This window comes from Oncorhynchus mykiss, chromosome 10 (assembly GCF_013265735.2).
Source record: "Oncorhynchus mykiss isolate Arlee chromosome 10, USDA_OmykA_1.1, whole genome shotgun sequence".
NCBI classification, from domain to species: domain Eukaryota; kingdom Metazoa; phylum Chordata; class Actinopteri; order Salmoniformes; family Salmonidae; genus Oncorhynchus; species Oncorhynchus mykiss.
In genome coordinates this window covers 83647882-83667504 of record NC_048574.1, presented here as the reverse complement: position 1 = coordinate 83667504, position 19623 = coordinate 83647882, and the positions used below count along the sequence as shown (strand labels likewise).

The following is a 19623-nucleotide window of genomic DNA, read 5'->3' as shown; positions in this document are numbered from 1 at the left end:
CCTCTATTCAATATCTGACACCAGCACCTCTATTCAATATCTGACACTACCACCTCTATTCAATATCTGACACCAGCACCTCTATTCAATATCTGACACTATCATCTCTATTCAATATCTGACACTATCACCTCTATTCAATATCTGACACTACCACCTCTATTCAATATCTGACACCAGCACCTCTATTCAATATCTGACACTAGCACCTCTATTCAATATCTGACACTACCACCTCTATTCAATATCTGACACTATCACCTCTATTCAATATCTGACACTATCACCTCTATTCAATATCTGACACTACCACCTCTATTCAATATCTGACACCAGCACCTCTATTCAATATCTGACACTAGCACCTCTATTCAATATCTGACACTACCACCTCTATTCAATATCTGACACTATCACCTCTATTCAATATCTGACACTATCACCTCTATTCAATATCTGACACTATCACCTCTATTCAATATCTGACACTTGCGTCTCTATTCAAGCTACAACCGAGATAGTAGAGCTGCGCATCGATTTGACTGGTGTCGTAACGCAGCCGTGTTCCTGCCTCTGACTGCCATCGTCCTCACTGAGCCCAGCCTAACTTCTCCAGTCCGGCAACACTACTGCTGTACCTCGGAGTAAAGCCGCTTTTTGAGCGTCAAACCAGCAGACTAATCGAGCTAACATAACCGTCACCCTGATTCCTCTGTCCCCTTTTGTTACATATCATAATATCATCGGTCGTACACAATATCATCGTATAGCGTAACGACCCTGGGTTTATAAGCGTGGATAGCGACTTTCTGCTTGAGCATGTTTTTGGGTCACAGTCGATAGCGCGCTGGACTTCGGGCTAGAAGGTCGAGGGTTCGAGTCCTGCTCCCTGCCTGTTTCATTACGTTATATTTTACTATCGTTATATTTCTGTGGTACAGAAATTATCTGACAGTTCCAAACTCGATCAGAAGCTTTTCTAAATGTTATTCAAGTAGTATAATTGCCATTTGCAAGTACCTATTAAAAGTAATATATTGGAATTATTATTTGGAGCTCTCTCACATAGGTCAGTAGGTCTACATAGTACACAGAGGTAGTCAGTATAACAGTCCACATGGAACAAATAAAACATTTATAAAATCCTCTATGACGTCCTTTCTTTTCTTCGTGTTCAGCTCCAGGTTGTTTCCGCTGCACGTCTTATCTGTCTAGAGGCGGTCTCGTCGTTGTTATTGACGAGACGCAGGGACGTCGCTAGGCCTATTTTAGGGGGGGGCTTCTGCTTTGTTCTTGCGTATTGTGCAGTTGATAATTAAAATACCTGTATGCCTATGGATGTGCAGCTAGCCGATCAGTGCATGGACCAAAACACTTGGTGTGTACATATTAGTTCAGAACCTGGGTATGAACCACAGCTCTCATAGCCAGGTTGTATCAACTTCAAAGCCGCCTGAAGGACACTAACGAAGCCTATGGATTGAGTAGAATACAATATAACTTTGTGCCAAGGATGCAAGTCGTATATACATGTAGTTATGACCATGCATGAGATCCCCACATTGTAACCTGTACTTTTAATATGTTCACTGCTCATGTACGCTTCCTTAGCAAATACAGGTGCAGTTTAGGTGTGAATGTCTTTGAGATGGTTCTTCAGTCGTATCCAATACCAGGAGTATCAAATTAGTCTTTGAATGACGCTGTGTCTACATGTATGTATTACAATTATACACTTCAACAGTGTTTACCAGTCTTGGTCCTGGGACATCAGTGGTTACACATTGTAACTAATAGACTACAAACAGGATTTAACTAGTAAAAAGGCTGATTTGTATTTCATGTATACAGAAATATATATATATTTTTAAACAGTACACTACACTTCCTATGCATCATGTAAATAGCCTAAAACCAGTTAATCTAATGCCCTTCGTCTGCATTGATCTGATAAACACAATTAGGTGTAGTATTTCATTAAATGAGACTTAAAATTGCCCAATAGTAGAGAAAGTGAAACTCTTTGAAAATTCATTATACAAAATGTTAAAAATACATAATACATGCATTATAAATACAAGTTCAATCTGTACTTCAATGCACATCTATCTTGTACTTCAATACACATCTATCTTGTACTTCAATGCACATCTATCTTGTACTTCAATGCACATCTATCTTGTACTTCAATGCACATCTATCTTGTACTTCAATGCACATCTATCTTGTGTGCATTATAAAACAGGAAGAAAGAGGTGGGGAGAGGTGTAAAAGACAAAGGGAACGAGGTAAGAACACAGGAGCAGGGAAGACAGCATATGATTAATGAATCACAGTGCTACCCTAATATTCTGCTACCCTAATTCTCTCAGTTCATCACTATTACATAGGGTCTCCTAACCAGCCTTGGGCTCTCAGTCAGCCCGAAGGTTATCTTAAGAGCGGGTGAGGTGGCATCCTCTCTCTCACATCAAAACATACCTGCAGAAAAGAGAGCCGATGGAGAGAGAGAGCATGTTTAAGCCTTGTGTTTTTCATAATCGTTCAGGAGGTGAAATGCAAAAAAACTGACCTTGGATCATTAACTCTGGGACTACTACATCTCTATCTGTATTTCAATGTGAAGCATCTCTTTAATAATAATTCCTGTATAATATAAACTGATCTGGGATCATTAACTCTGGGACTACTACATCTCTTTAGTAATACTTCCTGTATAATATAAACTGACCTGGGATCATTAACTCTGGGACTACTACATCTCTTTAATAATACTTCCTGTATAATATAAACTGACCTGGGATCATTAACTCTGGGACTACTGCATCTCTTTAATAATACTTCCTGTATAATATAAACTGACCTGGGATCATTAACTCTGGGACTACTACATCTCTTTAATAATACTTCCTGTATAATATAAACTGACCTGGGATCATTAACTCTGGGACTACTGCATCTCTATTTCAATGTAAAGCATCTCTTTAATAATACTTCCTGTTGACCTGACCAAGTGACCTCTCACTTCTGATCATGCTGTGCCCTCTATGAAGCCAGTTCAGATGCGGGAGGGGTTCACCGACACAGCTGATATAACCTAGATCAGGGCTGCCCAACCCTCTTCCTGGAGATCGACCCTCCCGTGGGTTCAGTCCAACCCTAATTTAACACACCCGATTCTACTAATTAGCTGTTCAACAAGACCTTAACTAGCTGAATCAGATGTGCTAAATTAGGGTTGGACTAAAAACCTACAGGACAGTAGATCTCCAGGAAGAGGGTTGGTCTAAAAACCTACAGGACAGTAGATCTCCAGGAAGAGGGTTGGACTGAAAACCTACAGGACAGTAGATCTCCAGGAAGAGGGTTGGGCAGCCCTGGCCTAGAGGATTGAGGGATGAAGTGAAGGAGATACTCATTGTTATTGAGGAAATAAGGTAGTTAAAAGAGACAGTGTTCAACGGGAATCTGTGTGTGTTGCCTCACCTGGTGTCCACACTAAGTGGCTGCAGAGTACTTTATGCTGAAAAACATGCAGACACACGAGGACAAACAATATAGCTTAGTTATAGAAATAATTGAGTGTCTTGCTATTCTCCATGGTTGGCCCTCTTATTGCGACTATTTGAAGGTCGGAAAGGAGCCAGTTATATACCTGAGCCTGCATATCACAATCCAACAATCAGATTGATGCATGAGTGTGGGTTATAGGGTATCTAATTTTTCAATTTTCTTTCAATATGGGTGACTTAAAATAGACTTGTTTTTATACAGACGTCACACCCTTACCTAAACAGCACCCTCACCTGAGAAGTAGAAATCAAAGGGAGAAAATTGGGATTTGAATAACTGCAGTTGACATGTAACTGGTGTGAAATAGCTAGCTAGTGGTGCTTGCTAGTAGCTTTCCAAATCTGTGACATCACTCACTCAGACCTTGAAGTAGTCGTTTTCCTTGCTAGTAGTCGTTTCCCTTGCTCTTTTGTCGATGTGTGCAGAGGGTCCCTGGTTCGAGCCCAGGTAGGGGTGAGGAGAGGGACAGAAGCCAAACTGTTACACATAGCTAAGTAAACGGAAGAATACTCTTATTGCAATTCTTATTGCTCTTAAAAGAGCCGTTGGTTGTGCATAGTGTAGTCTATGGTGTTGCCAGGGAACAGCAGAGGTAGATAGTGAAGATCTCACGCACACAGATTGCCTCTCTTGATGCGTTGTTGGACCCCATCCTTGAAACATCTTGCAGAGCAGCAGACTCCTCTGGGACACGGCGGCGAGCTGCACATCCCCTCCTGGTCCGCGTGTCCATCCTCATGAAGTTATGCAGGACACAGGTAGCCTTCACACAGCCTGAATTTCTCCAGGAGGCAGTCCCAGATGACCCTGGTCACCCAACCTTGCAGTGAGTGCCCTAAACAGTAACTGTAGGCAATCGTTTTGAAGGAATCTCCAGTTGCAAGGTATCTGTAGGAATATGGAAGATAATGTCATTATTAAGATTTGTACATCACCGGGTCACCGTGGATTACTAAAGTATAATATCCCTTATAACAAATCATAACATTGGATTGATAGATGCATGTGGATAGCAGGATCATATCAAGGATAGCGTCACAAATGAATACATAAATAACACTTGAAGCTTGATGATAAGTTGATCATTTGTATCAGCTGTGTAGTGCTAAGGCAAAAACAAAAATGTACCCCCCATTTGAGTCCCCAGGACTGAGAACCACTACTCTTCATTGGGACCACCTCATCTGCAGACAGACTTTCACAGCCCTCTGTATCTGAAGACAGAAAACCTCACAAGAAACAGACTTCATTATGCTCAAATTAGACCTCACTGAATAGTATGTTACTATTATCTCGGTTCTCACTTGTAGGGACTGGAACTACACAAAAGTACCTGCCCTATCCACAGTTGGGGTTGCTATCCTTTCACCCTCCTCTATGGCTGTTAGCTAGCTACCTACAAATGCATTTGACGTGTTTTCTTATAAATATCAAGGTAGCTAGCTAATATGACGTTAGGTTGCTGGTGATATTTAATTCACAATAGCTAGCTATACCGTATGTAAAGTTGGCTAGCAGCTCATTTGAGTTAGCCTGCACTGTAAACGTAGCTAGTTAGCAAACAATACATCTGTTGTTTTTTTTACATTTTTGAATAGATTCTCCCAGCCATGTGGACGATTGGAAACAGGGCGTTTTTTTTGTCACCAGGGCGTTTTTTTTTGTCACCAGGGCGTTTTAGAGCATATTACTATTTACCCTCCAATAACCACACCTCCACGCAATGTTGAATTCTTGACTGCTCTATGCCGCCATATTCTCCCAGCACGACCACAAGCGAGTCACTCTTAACGGCACCCGGAAATGTATCGCCTACTCGACCAATGAGATGAGGGAGTGTGATGACAGGTAAGTCCTCCCGATCAATCATATGCTCGCAGGTAACGCTGCGTTCTCGAAATGGTAAATCTCGAGTTCAAGTTGAAGACCGGATAAAGGAATACATTCAGGAACAAGAATTGGCAACGTCACTTTTTTTTTAAAGATAACTAGTATTTAACTTTTGCTATTCTCATCTAACATGAGCTACCATAAGGGATATGAACGTGTAGTTTCCCAACAAGCCTTTCATTCTAATAGTCATACCATATTCTTGATATTCAACAGATGCACAACCTTTGGCAGGGAAAAAAACTCAGTTGAGAGAGTACCATTCTCCCTTTCAAGTTGTGGACAGAGAGATAATAAATGCCACCAGACAATAAGTAAGTATCGTGGAACCATGTATTATCGGCAGATTCAACAGCGTTTAAGAAATATATTACCGTCAACCGTGTTATCTTGTGATCAAGCCATCAATGTTTTATGATTGTTGGTCTCGTACAAATGTTAGCTAACGGGTTAGCAATTAGCATGTTTGACAATTCAGTGGAAATACTACTACTATCAGCTTTTTGATAAATACGTCCTATATTATCGGCCACCTTACTATTTTGTTCAATTACAAGATATATCCGTTTAACCTTGTATCCGAGGTGTTTACGAGATAGTTAGCAAGCCTTCCGGTAAAAAAAAAAAAAAGACGTCATCGCCTAATTTGCACAATTGGCCATGTTCATGTAATTGTGATTTATGCTGTAGGAGAGAGGAAGAAAGTTAATTTGTAATTCTAAATATATTTAGGGTGTTTTTTTCACTTTTTGTCTCTCCCACAATGTTATTCCTCTCTCCTAGATTACATGCCAGCATGGAACAGTGTTTCAGCGATAGCTAATGCCATGGTGGCCTCAAAAGCCTTTTACAAAAAACAACCATATATGGCAGCTTGTTTTGGGTGGAACTGTTATAAGGCTTTGCCTTTTGAGGATGTTTTTGAGTTGTCGTGTGTTTTTTTTGTGGGGGGGGGGGGGGGGGGGCATAGGGGGGGGGGGGCATATACAATACAGGCAGTATGCCTGTGTATTATCTCAAATAAACGGCTTCAACTGTTAAGAGTTTTCGTTAATTAAAATCTGGTATCAGGATAAATATGACAATGAGTCACCAATTTGTATACTCTGTATTTTTTTATTTTATTAGCTAAGCAATACGTTTTTTTATTAGCTAAGCAATAAGTGGTAAATGCATTTTTTTTATATATGGGCTCTCAGTCCCACCTCGCAGGGCAAACAGAGAACTGACTTGTTCTTGACAAAGATATTATAAATATACTCTGACAGAATTAGTTCCTGCTTCCGAGCCGGCCTGTCAGAGTAGAGACTGGGCGTGGTTATCTCACACCTGGCTCCTGTTATCTAACAAAAGACCGTTTGTTCTCGCAACACTACGTTCTGAATGTGGCCCCCTCCAACTCATTGCACAGTTCCTGTCTTCATGTTATTCTGTATTTTTCCATCATGAGAAAGGCCCATGGCCCTGATACTGTTAACAATGTTTCAAGTCAGCTATGTTGCATAACACATACATCCACACAAGCCAACAGCAGATAATATTCAATCACATATATGGTAACGGGCTATAGTGCATAACACAGAATCTCACACAACCAGCCTTTGAATTCAGAGTTTGATTCCCACTCCTTTCTGTATTTTTGAGTGTACAGTTTAGACTGAGACAAGATGAGCTAGCCAGCTAGATGTTTAGCTTGTGTCACAGAGAGGCACACACACAGTGGACAAGGTGAGTAAGTGACTGACGCTGTGTGAGTCAAATGCAGTTATTTATTTTAGATGAACATTTTACATTTACATCCTGCCCTGAATGTAAGCCAGGGCGAGATCAGCCAGCGGCGGCTTCCCGCATGCGTGATTAATTTGCAGTCTGTATGCGGAGGGGTGAACATCTCCTGCTCTGACTGCAGCTGGGGGGGGGGGACTGCTGCGCGAGGACCTGGCCACTTGTGAGTGCTTTGGGACGGGGGTGGGGCCCACGTCTGCTCGTTGAGAAGAGTAAAAACGATACGTGCTTTCATGTCAGAGTCTCCAAAAGTCTCCAATAAAACAAGAAAAAGTCGCTAGTTTTGTCGCTAGTCGCTTTTTTGAAAATGTGTCGCTAGAGGAGTCTGAATACTCGCTAAATATAGCGACAATGTCGCTAGTTGGCAACACTGCGAGCTACAACCGAGATAGTAGAGCTGCTCATTACATGGACACGTTTTATACAGCCAGGGTTGTTTTATCCAGCCAGGGTTGTTTTATCCCAGCCAGGGTTGTTTTATCCAGCCAGGGTTGTTTTATCCCAGCCAGGGTTGTTTTATCCCAGCCAGGGTTGTTTTATCCCAGCCAGGGTTGTTTTATCCCAGCCAGGGTTGTTTTATCCCAGCCAGGGTTGTTTTATCCAGCCAGGGTTGTTTTATCCCAGCCAGGGTTGTTTTATCCCAGCCAGGGTTGTTTTATCCCAGCCAGGGTTGTTTTATCCCAGCCAGGGTTGTTTTATCCCAGCCAGGGTTGTTTTATCCCAGCCAGGGTTGTTTTATCCAGCCAGGGTTGTTTTATCCCAGCCAGGGTTGTTTTATCCAGCCAGGGTTGTTTTATCCAACCGAGGTTATTTTATCCAGCCGAGGCCGTTTTATCCAGCCAGGGTGGTTTTATCCGTTTGTTTCTGCCTCTGACTACCATCATCCTTACAGAGCCTAGCCGATCTTCTCCACGCCGGCAACACTACAGCAGCTCCTCTGAGTTATTCCGCTTCAAACCAGCAGACTAATCCAACTAGCATGACCATGACCCTGTATCCTCTGTCTCCTTTTCTTAAATATCATAATATCGTACGTAGGAGAAGACTCAACACAAGGAGAAGACTCAACACAAGGAGAAGACTCAACACAAGGAGAAGACTCAACACAAGGAGAAGACTCAACACAAGGAGAAGACTCAACACAAGGAGAAGACTCAACACAAGGAGAAGACTCAACACAAGGAGAAGACTCAACACAAGGAGAAGACTCAACACAAGGAGAAGACTCAACACAAGGAGAAGACTCAACACAAGGAGAAGACTCAACACAAGGAGAAGACTCGACAGGTAGGTAATCAACAAGTAGAAGAATCGTCGCAAGGACAGGACTCGTCACTAGGAGAGGATTCGACAGGTAGGTAATTGACCCGAGGACACTCGTTGCAAGGACAGGACTCGTCTTAAGCACAGGACTCGTCAGGTAGGTAATCTACACAAGGAGAAGACTAACGGAGCGAACTCAACACGAGGACTCGACTGGTAGGTAATCGACACAAGGAGAAGACTCGTCGCAAGGAGAAGACTCGTCGCAAGGAGAAGACTCGTCGCAAGGAGCAGACTACGCAAGGAGAAGACTACGCAAGGAGAAGACGTCGCAAGGAGAAGACTCGTCGCAAGGACAGGAATCGTCGCAAGGAGAAGACTACGCAAGGAGAAGACGTCGCAAGGAGACGAGACGTCGCAAGGAGAAGACTCGTCGCAAGGACAGGAATCGACACAAGGAGAAGACCTTCACAAGGACAGGACTCGTCGCAAGTACAGGACTCGTCAGATAGGTAATCTACGCAAGGAGAAGACTCTACGCAAGGAGAAGACTTGACAGGTAGGTAATCGACACAAGAAGAAGAATCGTCGCAAGGACAGGACTCGTCACAAGGAGAGGATTCGACACGAGAGGACTCGAAAGGTAGGTAATCGACACAAGAAGAAGACTCGTCACAAGGACAGGAATCGACACAAGGAGAGGACTCGTCACAAGGACAGGAATCGACACAAGGAAAAGACTACACAAGGAGATGACTCAATGCAAGTAGAAGACTCTTCGCAAGGACAGGACTTGACACAAGGAGAAGACTCGTCGCAAGGACAGGAATCGACACAAGGAGAGGACTCGACACGAGAGGACTCGAAAGGTAGGTAATCGACACAACTAGAAGACTTCATAAGGACAGGACTCGAAATAAGGAGAGGACTCGACAGGTAGGTAATCGACACAAGAAGACTCGTCACAAGGAGGACTCGACAGGTAGGTAATAGACACAAGGAGAAGACTCGACGCAAGGAGAAGACTCGACGCAAGGAGAAGACTCGACGCAAGGAGAAGACTCTACGCAAGGACAGGACTCGACAGGTAGGTAATCGAAACAAGAAGACTCTTCACAACGACAGGACTCGACATAAGGAGAGGACTCGACAGGTAGGTAATCGACACAAGTAGAAGACTCTTCACAAGGAGAGGACTCGTCACAAGGAGGACTCGACAGGTAGGTAATAGACACAAGGAGAAGACTCGACGCAAGGAGAAGACTCTACGCAAGGAGAAGACTATGCAAGGAGAAGACTTGACAGGTAGGTAATCGACACAAGAAGAAGAATCGTCGCAAGGACAGGACTCGTCGCAAGGACAGGACTCGTCACAAGGAGAGGACTCGACAGGTAGGTAATAGACACAAGGAGAAGACTCGACGCAAGGAGAAGACTCGTCGAAAGCACAGTCCTCAAAAGATAGGTAATCGACACAAGGAGAAGACTCGTCGCAAGGACAGGACTCTACACGAGAGGACTCAAAAGGTAGGTAATCAACACAAGTTGAAGACACTTCACAAGGACAGGACTCGACATAAGGAGAGGACTCGACAGGTAGGTAATCAACAAGTAGAAGAATCGTCGCAAGGACAGGAATCGACACAAGGAGTAGACTCGACACGAGTGGACTCGACAGGTAGGTAATCGACACAAGGAGAAGACTGCACAAGGAGATGACTTGACACGAGTGGACTCGGCAGGTAGGTAATCGACACATGTAGAAGACTCTTCACAAGGACAGGACTCGTCAGATAGGTAATCTACGCAAGGAGAAGACTCTACGCAAGGAGAAGACTCTACGCAAGGAGAAGACTCTACGCAAGGAGAAGACTCTACGCAAGGAGAAGACTTGACAGGTAGGTAATCGACACAAGAAGAAGACTCTTCACAAGGACAGGACTCGACATAAGGAGAGGACTCGACAGGTAGGTAATCGACACGAAGAAGACTCGTCACAAGGACAGGAATCGACACAAGGAGAGGACTCGACAGGTAGGTCATCGACACAAGGAAAAGACTACACAAGGAGATGACTCAATGCAAGTAGAAGACTCTTCGCAAGGACAGGACTTGACACAAGGAGAAGACTCGTCGCAAGGACAGGACTCGTCACAAGGAGAGGATTCGACCGGTAGGTAATTGACACATGGAGAAGACTCGTCGCAAGGACAGGAATCGACACAAGGAGAGGACTCGACACGAGAGGACTCGAAAGGTAGGTAATCGACACAACTAGAAGACTCTTCACAAGGACAGGACTCGACATAAGGAGAGGACTCGACAGGTAGGTAATCGACACAAGAAGACTCGTCACAAGGACAGGAATCGACACAAGGAGAGGACTCGACAGGTAGGTAATCGACACAAGGAGATGACTCGACGCGAGTGGACTCGAAAGGTAGGTAATTCACACAAGACTCGTCGCAAGGAGAGGACTTTACGCAAGGAGAAGACTCTCCGCAAGGAGAAGACTCTCCAAAAGGAGAAGACTCTAGGCAAGGAGAAGACTCTACACAAGGACAGGACTCGACAGGTAGGTAATCGACACAAGAAGACTCTTCACAACGACAGGACTCGACATAAGGAGAGGACTCGACAGGTAGGTAATCGACACAAGAAGACTCGTCACAAGGAGGACTCGACAGGTAGGTAATAGACACAAGGAGAAGACTCTAGGCAAGGAGAAGACTCTACACAAGGACAGGACTCGACAGGTAGGTAATCGACACAAGAAGACTCTTCACAACGACAGGACTCGACGTAAGGAGAGGACTTGACAGGTAGGTAATCGACACAAGAAGACTCGTCACAAGGAGGACTCGACAGGTAGGTAATAGACACAAGGAAAAGACTCGACGCAAGGAGAAGACTCTACACAAGGACAGGACTCGACAGGTAGGTAATCGACACAAGAAGACTCTTCACAACGACAGGACTCGACATAAGGAGAGGACTCGACAGGTAGGTAATCGACACAAGTAGAAGACTCTTCACAAGGAGAGGACTCGTCACAAGGAGGACTCGACAGGTAGGTAATAGACACAAGGAGAAGACTCAACGCAAGGAGAAGACTCTACGCAAGGAGAAGACTATGCAAGGAGAAGACTTGACAGGTAGGTAATCGACACAAGAAGAAGAATCGTCGCAAGGACAGGACTCGTCACAAGGAGAGGACTCGACAGGTAGGTAATAGACACAAGGAGAAGACTCGACGCAAGGAGAAGACTCTACGCAAGGAGAAGACTCGTCGAAAGCACAGGCCTCAAAAGATAGGTAATCGACACAAGGAGAAGACTCGTCGCAAGGAGAAGACTCGTCGCAAGCAGAAGACTCGTCGCAAGCAGAAGACTCTTCGCAAGGGAAGACTCGTCGCAAGGAGAAGACTCGTCGCAAGGAGAAGACTCGTCGCAAGGAGAAGACTCGTCGCAAGGAGAAGACTCGTCGCAAGCAGAAGACTCGTCGCAAGCAGAAGACTCGTCGCAAGCAGAAGACTCGTCGCAAGGAGAAGACTCGTCGCAAGGAGAAGACTCGTCGCAAGGAGAAGACTCGTCGCAAGGACAGGACTCTACACGAGAGGACTCGACAGGTAGGTAATTGACACAAGGAGAAGAGTCATCGGAAGGACTCGTCACAAGGAAGACTCGACACAAGGAGAGGACTTGACAGGTAGGTAATCGACACAAGTAGAAGAATTGTCGCAAGGACAGGAAACGACACGAGAGGACTCGACAGGTAGGTAATCGACACAAGAAGACTCGTCACAAGGACAGGAATCGACACGAGAGGACTTGACAGGTAGGTAATCGACACAAGGAGATGACTCGACGCGAGTGGACTCGAAAGGTAGGTAATTCACACAAGACTCGTCGCAAGGAGAGGACTTTACGCAAGGAGAAGACTCTCCGCAAGGAGAAGACTCTCCGCAAGGAGAAGACTCTAGGCAAGGAGAAGACTCTACACAAGGACAGGACTCGACAGGTAGGTAATCGACACAAGAAGACTCTTCACAACGACAGGACTCGACATAAGGAGAGGACTTGACAGGTAGGTAATCGACACAAGAAGACTCGTCACAAGGAGGACTCGACAGGTAGGTAATAGACACAAGGAGAAGACTCGACGCAAGGAGAAGACTCTACGCAAGGAGAAGACTATGCAAGGAGAAGACTTGACAGGTAGGTAATCGACACAAGAAGAAGAATCGTCGCAAGGACAGGACTCGTCACAAGGAGAGGACTCGACAGGTAGGTAATAGACACAAGGAGAAGACTCTACGCAAGGAGAAGACTCTACGCAAGGAGAAGACTCGTCGAAAGCACAGGCCTCAAAAGATAGGTAATCGACACAAGGAGAAGACTCGTCGCAAGGAGAAGACTCATCGCAGGGAGAAGACTCGTCGCAAGCAGAAGACTCTTCGCAAGGGAAGACTCGTCGCAAGGAGAAGACTCGTCGCAAGGAGAAGACTCGTCGCAAGGAGAAGACTCGTCGCAAGGAGAAGACTCGTCGCAAGCAGAAGACTCGTCGCAAGCAGAAGACTCGTCGCAAGCAGAAGACTCGTCGCAAGCAGAAGACTCGTCGCAAGGAGAAGACTCGTCGCAAGGAGAAGACTCGTCGCAAGGAGAAGACTCGTCGCAAGGAGAAGACTCGTCGCAAGGAGAAGACTACGCAAGGAGAAGACTCGTCGCAAGGAGCAGACTCGTCGCAAGGACAGGACTCTACACGAGAGGACTCGAAAGGTAGGTAATCAACACAAGTTGAAGACACTTCACAAGGACAGGACTCGACATAAGGAGAGGACTCGACAGGTAGGTAATCGACACAAGGAGAAGACTCTGCACAAGGAGATGACTTGACACGAGTGGACTCGACAGGTAGGTAATCGACACATGTAGAAGACTCTTCACAAGGACAGTACTCGTCAGATAGGTAATCTACGCAAGGAGAAGACTCTACGCAAGGAGAAGACTCTACGCAAGGAGAAGACTTGACAGGTAGGTAATCGACACAAGAAGAAGACTCTTCACAAGGACAGGACTCGACATAAGGAGAGGACTCGACAGGTAGGTAATCGACACGAGAAGAAGACTCGTCACAAGGACAGGAATCGACACAAGGAGAGGACTCGACAGGTAGGTAATTGACACAAGGAAAAGACTACACAAGGAGATGACTCAATGCAAGTAGAAGACTCTTCGCAAGGACAGGACTTGACACAAGGAGAAGACTCGTCGCAAGGACAGGACTCGTCACAAGGAGAGGACTCGACAGGTAGGTAATTGACACAAGGAGAAGAGTCATCGGAAGGACTCGTCACAAGGAAGACTCGACACAAGGAGAGGACTTGACAGGTAGGTAATCGACACAAGTAGAAGAATTGTCGCAAGGACAGGAAACGACACGAGAGGACTCGACAGGTAGGTAATCGACACAAGAAGACTCGTCACAAGGACAGGAATCGACACGAGAGGACTTGACAGGTAGGTAATCGACACAAGGAGATGACTCGACGCGAGTGGACTCGAAAGGTAGGTAATTCACACAAGACTCGTCGCAAGGAGAGGACTTTACGCAAGGAGAAGACTCTCCGCAAGGAGAAGACTCTCCGCAAGGAGAAGACTCTAGGCAAGGAGAAGACTCTACACAAGGACAGGACTCGACAGGTAGGTAATCGACACAAGAAGACTCTTCACAACGACAGGACTCGACATAAGGAGAGGACTTGACAGGTAGGTAATCGACACAAGAAGACTCGTCACAAGGAGGACTCGACAGGTAGGTAATAGACACAAGGAGAAGACTCGACGCAAGGAGAAGACTCTACGCAAGGAGAAGACTATGCAAGGAGAAGACTTGACAGGTAGGTAATCGACACAAGAAGAAGAATCGTCGCAAGGACAGGACTCGTCACAAGGAGAGGACTCGACAGGTAGGTAATAGACACAAGGAGAAGACTCTACGCAAGGAGAAGACTCTACGCAAGGAGAAGACTCGTCGAAAGCACAGGCCTCAAAAGATAGGTAATCGACACAAGGAGAAGACTCGTCGCAAGGAGAAGACTCGTCGCAGGGAGAAGACTCGTCGCAAGCAGAAGACTCTTCGCAAGGGAAGACTCGTCGCAAGGAGAAGACTCGTCGCAAGGAGAAGACTCGTCGCAAGGAGAAGACTCGTCGCAAGGAGAAGACTCGTCGCAAGCAGAAGACTCGTCGCAAGCAGAAGACTCGTCGCAAGCAGAAGACTCGTCGCAAGCAGAAGACTCGTCGCAAGGAGAAGACTCGTCGCAAGGAGAAGACTCGTCGCAAGGAGAAGACTCGTCGCAAGGAGAAGACTCGTCGCAAGGAGAAGACTACGCAAGGAGAAGACTCGTCGCAAGGAGCAGACTCGTCGCAAGGACAGGACTCTACACGAGAGGACTCGAAAGGTAGGTAATCAACACAAGTTGAAGACACTTCACAAGGACAGGACTCGACATAAGGAGAGGACTCGACAGGTAGGTAATCGACACAAGGAGAAGACTCTGCACAAGGAGATGACTTGACACGAGTGGACTCGACAGGTAGGTAATCGACACATGTAGAAGACTCTTCACAAGGACAGTACTCGTCAGATAGGTAATCTACGCAAGGAGAAGACTCTACGCAAGGAGAAGACTCTACGCAAGGAGAAGACTTGACAGGTAGGTAATCGACACAAGAAGAAGACTCTTCACAAGGACAGGACTCGACATAAGGAGAGGACTCGACAGGTAGGTAATCGACACGAGAAGAAGACTCGTCACAAGGACAGGAATCGACACAAGGAGAGGACTCGACAGGTAGGTAATTGACACAAGGAAAAGACTACACAAGGAGATGACTCAATGCAAGTAGAAGACTCTTCGCAAGGACAGGACTTGACACAAGGAGAAGACTCGTCGCAAGGACAGGACTCGTCACAAGGAGAGGATTCGACCGGTAGGTAATTGACACATGGAGAAGACTCGTCGCAAGGACAGGAATCGACACAAGGAGAGGACTCGACACGAGAGGACTCGACAGGTAGGTAACTGACACAAGGAGAAGAGTCATCGGAAGGACTCGTCACAAGGAAGACTCGACACAAGGAGAGGACTTGACAGGTAGGTAATCGACACAAGTAGAAGAATTGTCGCAAGGACAGGAAACGACACGAGAGGACTCGACAGGTAGGTAATCGACACAAGAAGACTCGTCACAAGGACAGGAATCGACACAAGGAGAGGACTCGACGCGAGTGGACTCGAAAGGTAGGTAATTCACACAAGACTCGTCGCAAGGAGAGGACTTTACGCAAGGAGAAGACTCTCCGCAAGGAGAAGACTCTCCGCAAGGAGAAGACTCTAGGCAAGGAGAAGACTCTACACAAGGACAGGACTCGACAGGTAGGTAATCGACACAAGAAGACTCTTCACAACGACAGGACTCGACATAAGGAGAGGACTTGACAGGTAGGTAATCGACACAAGAAGACTCGTCACAAGGAGGACTCGACAGGTAGGTAATCGACACAAGAAGACTCTTCACAACGACAGGACTCGACATAAGGAGAGGACTCGACAGGTAGGTAATCGACACAAGTAGAAGACTTCACAAGGAGAGGACTCGTCACAAGGAGGACTCGACAGGTAGGTAATAGACACAAGGAGAAGACTCAACGCAAGGAGAAGACTCTACGCAAGGAGAAGACTATGCAAGGAGAAGACTTGACAGGTAGGTAATCGACACAAGAAGAAGAATCGTCGCAAGGACAGGACTCGTCACAAGGAGAGGACTCGACAGGTAGGTAATAGACACAAGGAGAAGACTCGACGCAAGGAGAAGACTCGTCGAAAGCACAGGCCTCAAAAGATAGGTAATCGACACAAGGAGAAGACTCGTCGCAAGGAGAAGACTCGTCGCAAGGAGAAGACTCGTCGCAAGGAGAAGACTCGTCGCAAGCAGAAGACTCGTCGCAAGCAGAAGACTCGTCGCAAGGGAAGACTCGTCGCAAGGAGAAGACTCGTCGCAAGGAGAAGACTCGTCGCAAGGAGAAGACTCGTCGCAAGGAGAAGACTCGTCGCAAGCAGAAGACTCGTCGCAAGGAGAAGACTCGTCGCAAGCAGAAGACTCGTCGCAAGGAGAAGACTCGTCGCAAGCAGAAGACTCGTCGCAAGGAGAAGACTCGTCGCAAGGAGAAGACTCGTCGCAAGGAGAAGACTCGTCGCAAGGAGAAGACTCGTCGCAAGGAGAAGACTCGTCGCAAGGAGAAGACTCGTCGCAAGCAGAAGACTCGTCGCAAGGAGAAGACTCGTCGCAAGGAGAAGACTCGTCGCAAGGAGAAGACTCGTCGCAAGCGAAGACTCGTCGCAAGCGAAGACTCGTCGCAAGCGAAGACTCGTCGCAAGCGAAGACTCGTCGCAAGCGAAGACTCGTCGCAAGGAGAAGACTCGTCGCAAGCAGAAGACTCGTCGCAAGCAGAAGACTCGTCGCAAGGAGAAGACTCGTCGCAAGGAGAAGACTCGTCGCAAGGAGAAGACTCGTCGCAAGGAGAAGACTCGTCGCAAGGAGAAGACTCGTCGCAAGGAGAAGACTCGTCGCAAGGAGCAGACTCGTCGCAAGGACAGGACTCTACACGAGAGGACTCGAAAGGTAGGTAATCAACACAAGTTGAAGACACTTCACAAGGACATGACTCGACATAAGGAGAGGACTCGACAGGTAGGTAATCGACACAAGGAGAAGACTCTGCACAAGGAGATGACTTGACACGAGTAGACTCGACAGGTAGGTAATCGACACATGTAGAAGACTCTTCACAAGGACAGTACTCGTCAGATAGGTAATCTACGCAAGGAGAAGACTCTACGCAAGGAGAAGACTCTACGCAAGGAGAAGACTCTACGCAAGGAGAAGACTTGACAGGTAGGTAATCGACACAAGAAGAAGACTCTTCACAAGGACAGGACTCGACATAAGGAGAGGACTCGACAGGTAGGTAATCGACACGAGAAGAAGACTCGTCACAAGGACAGGAATCGACACAAGGAGAGGACTCGACAGGTAGGTAATTGACACAAGGAAAAGACTACACAAGGAGATGACTCAATGCAAGTAGAAGACTCTTCGCAAGGACAGGACTTGACACAAGGAGAAGACTCGTCGCAAGGACAGGACTCGTCACAAGGAGAGGATTCGACCGGTAGGTAATTGACACATGGAGAAGACTCGTCGCAAGGACAGGAATCGACACAAGGAGAGGACTCGACACGAGAGGACTCGACAGGTAGGTAATTGACACAAGGAGAAGAGTCATCGGAAGGACTCGTCGCAAGGAAGACTCGACACAAGGAGAGGACTTGACAGGTAGGTAATCGACACAAGTAGAAGAATTGTCGCAAGGACAGGAAACGACACGAGAGGACTCGACAGGTAGGTAATCGACACAAGAAGACTCGTCACAAGGACAGGAATCGACACAAGGAGAGGACTCGACAGGTAGGTAATCGACACAAGGAGATGACTCGACGCGAGTGGACTCGAAAGGTAGGTAATTCACACAAGACTTGTCGCAAGGAGAGGACTTTACGCAAGGAGAAGACTCTCCGCAAGGAGAAGACTCTAGGCAAGGAGAAGACTCTACACAAGGACAGGACTCGACAGGTAGGTAATCGACACAAGAAGACTCTTCACAACGACAGGACTCGACATAAGGAGAGGACTCGACAGGTAGGTAATCGACACAAGTAGAAGACTCTTCACAAGGAGAGGACTCGTCACAAGGAGGACTCGACAGGTAGGTAATAGACACAAGGAGAAGACTCTACGCAAGGAGAAGACTATGCAAGGAGAAGACTTGACAGGTAGGTAATCGACACAAGAAGAAGAATCGTCGCAAGGACAGGACTCGTCACAAGGAGAGGACTCGACAGGTAGGTAATAGACACAAGGAGAAGACTCGACGCAAGGAGAAGACTCTACGCAAGGAGAAGACTCGTCGAAAGCACAGGCCTCAAAAGATAGGTAATCGACACAAGGAGAAGACTCGTCGCAAGGAGAAGACTCGTCGCAAGCAGAAGACTCGTCGCAAGCAGAAGACTCTTCGCAAGGGAAGACTCGTCGCAAGGAGAAGACTCGTCGCAAGGAGAAGACTCGTCGCAAGGAGAAGACTCGTCGCAAGGAGAAGACTCGTCGCAAGGAGAAGACTCGTCGCAAGCAGAAGACTCGTCGCAAGCAGAAGACTCGTCGCAAGGAGAAGACTCGTCGCAAGGAGAAGACTCGTCGCAAGGAGAAGACTCGTCGCAAGGACAGGACTCTACACGAGAGGACTCGACAGGTAGGTAATTGACACAAGGAGAAGAGTCATCGGAAGGACTCGTCACAAGGAAGACTCGACACAAGGAGAGGACTTGACAGGTAGGTAATCGACACAAGTAGAAGAATTGTCGCAAGGACAGGAAACGACACGAGAGGACTCGACAGGTAGGTAATCGACACAAGAAGACTCGTCACAAGGACAGGAATCGACACGAGAGGACTTGACAGGTAGGTAATCGACACAAGGAGATGACTCGACGCGAGTGGACTCGAAAGGTAGGTAATTCACACAAGACTCGTCGCAAGGAGAGGACTTTACGCAAGGAGAAGACTCTCCGCAAGGAGAAGACTCTCCGCAAGGAGAAGACTCTAGGCAAGGAGAAGACTCTACACAAGGACAGGACTCGACAGGTAGGTAATCGACACAAGAAGACTCTTCACAACGACAGGACTCGACATAAGGAGAGGACTTGACAGGTAGGTAATCGACACAAGAAGACTCGTCACAAGGAGGACTCGACAGGTAGGTAATAGACACAAGGAGAAGACTCGACGCAAGGAGAAGACTCTACGCAAGGAGAAGACTATGCAAGGAGAAGACTTGACAGGTAGGTAATCGACACAAGAAGAAGAATCGTCGCAAGGACAGGACTCGTCACAAGGAGAGGACTCGACAGGTAGGTAATAGACACAAGGAGAAGACTCTACGCAAGGAGAAGACTCTACGCAAGGAGAAGACTCGTCGAAAGCACAGGCCTCAAAA

At 46.6% G+C, this 19623-nt stretch overlaps 2 long non-coding RNA genes across 2 annotated transcripts; both read left to right on the top strand.

Moving 5' to 3' along the window:
- Positions 1–9992: 9992 nt before the first annotated feature.
- LOC118936841 lies at positions 9993–11886 on the top strand. Its single transcript, XR_005034290.1, has 2 exons — positions 9993–10768; positions 11153–11886. It is a non-coding gene; the product is annotated as an uncharacterized LOC118936841 (long non-coding RNA).
- A 2948-nt stretch (positions 11887–14834) lies between these two features.
- Positions 14835–18626, top strand: LOC118936839. The gene is made up of 2 exons (XR_005034288.1): positions 14835–16061; positions 17607–18626. It is a non-coding gene; the product is annotated as an uncharacterized LOC118936839 (long non-coding RNA).
- The last annotated feature ends 997 nt before the right edge of the window (positions 18627–19623 follow it).